A 2429-nucleotide genomic window follows, 5' to 3' on the forward strand; every position below is an offset into this window, starting at 1 on the left:
AATCAGCCCCCTGGTTCGATCGTGTATGTGTATAATAGTAGTTTTCTTACGATCCGGAGGAGAAATGTGGGTGAAACTAGCCCAACAGATGGCGCCACAAAAAGTTGGTCTGACTTTTTCATTAAATTGCATTAAGAAAAAGCAAAGATAATTAAAAACTTGATGCTGTTTGCAAATGAATCAAAAAAATAGATATGAAGAAATAAGAGTAACTATTAATAATTGATTAAAAAAAGAAACAGACATGAAAGTATTTCATTTAAAATAATAAAAATTTAATTTTGAGATACATTTTGAAAGCAGTTCGAACTTTACGTGTATATATCTATTATTTATTTTGCTGATAATATTGATTTTATTATTTGTTCTAGTTAAAAAAAATTATTAATGTAGCTCATGAAAAAGTAATAATATTTAAGACCTCAATTACAAAAATATTTCAAACATATACTAGATCAGAAAAATTAATAAAAAATATATCACTTATATCCAATATAAATATAATATTAATTAAAATATGTAAGACTATAACTTAAGTTGCAAAGTAAAGAATCTTTGTACCTTTAAAATCTTAACAATTACAAATTTTGAAGGAAATATTTTTAAAAAGTAATGGTAATTGTAATTAAAATGTTTGAGGGAATACTTTGGTAAAAAGTCAATGACAAGACTGATACATGAGAAAATAGATTTAATATTATTTAATATAAGGTATATATTTATTTAAATTGAATCAAACATCATATATACGTTTATATAGCTCAATAATTAATTTGTTGCTTAATATGGAAAGCTTTTGTATCGCTGCATTCAACCCCTATTAAACTCTATAAACAAACGTACTGTATTTATGACGTACAGTTCGAGGAAATGCACTTTTTTCATTCAAAAATGTCCAGAGCCTTCAATTTTCTTGCGATTTTGAATTTTTCGTTTTAAATTAAAGATCATTAAATTCTATAGATATTGAATCTCCTAACTTTCGTCTTCTCTGTTTTTTTATTAATAATTTTTCCACTCAAAGTAAGGAAAAACTGAAATTTTGTACATAACAATTTTTTTACGCTTTAATAACTGATCAAGAAAACTTTATATCGTCTTAGATTAATGTTTAGGGATTCATAGAATACAAATAATTTGTTTATTATTCCATGTATTTGTTATAAAACAATTTTATGAACAAATTGGCAAATAGTCTTATTATCGCTAAATTTTTTTTTGTTGCTAAATATACTTCACATTAATGTAGGAATGACATTTGATAACAAAAATAATTTGAAACTTTATAGTAACTACTGTCATAAACAGTTTTTGTGGTAAAATATTAAAATTTGAGATTTTTCAAATTATAATTCCCTTCGATGGCCAGAACGACTTCAGGTATTTCTTAAAATAATAAATATTTAATGACATTTGATGAAATATAACAACTTAAATTTTTGTAAACAAATTTAAAGTTTTGGCTCTTTCATATAAAAATTTTCTTTTGCACTGGAAATATTTTAAGCTATTGGACGACTGACTGCTAGTCCCAAAAATATTAAAAGAGTTAACAATAACCACTGTTATTAACAATTCTTGTGACAAAATATTTAAACTTAAGGTTTTATCAAATTTAAATTTTATTTGATGGCCAAGTCGGTGGGTTATTGTCAACAGATTTTGTATTGAGTGAATCTTAGCATGTCTGTAATAATCTGTTTTCGAATGATTCATTTTCTAGTTATATTTTTAAACGAATAGTTCTGTTTTCAACTAAAAAAGATCATTTTTCAGTAAATCAATACTTCAAAAAAATAGTTGAATTTTCAACCAAGGATGAATTTTTAACTAACATGATAAATATGTAAGCAAATAAATGATTTTTTAACAAAGGAGGATAAATTTTGATTAAAAACCACAAATTTTAAACCTGGCAGACGAATTTTCTACAAAGCAGTTGAATTTCTAACCCTGAAATATTAATTTTTTACCAAAAAGACTAATCTTCCACAAAATAATTTAATTCCGAAACAAAGAGAAGAGATTCAAATACCAATAATGAATCTTTAACGAAACAAAGATTTTAACAAAGTATTTCAACTTTTGACCCAGAAGTTTGATTTTCTTACCAAAAAGACGAATTTTCAACAGGTGAAAATTTTTCAGTCAAGAAAGAAAAAAAATTTCATCCAAATTGATGAACTTTTACAAAAGAGTCAATCTTTAACCAAACAGTTGCAATTTAACCAATAAAGAAGAAATATCGATCCAAAAAATTAGGTCTCTACTTATAAACACGAAGTTCTAACTAAAACAGATAAATTTTCAACAAAAAATTGAAAACTATCATATTCAGGTAGAAGTTAAATTAAAATTGAAAAAAAAGGAATTTTCCCCGACATAGTAGTAGTAGTAGTAGTAGTTTTTTTTTTTTTTTTTTTTTTTTT

The sequence above is a fragment of the Belonocnema kinseyi genome, chromosome 5 (assembly GCF_010883055.1).
Source record: "Belonocnema kinseyi isolate 2016_QV_RU_SX_M_011 chromosome 5, B_treatae_v1, whole genome shotgun sequence".
NCBI lineage: Eukaryota > Metazoa > Arthropoda > Insecta > Hymenoptera > Cynipidae > Belonocnema > Belonocnema kinseyi.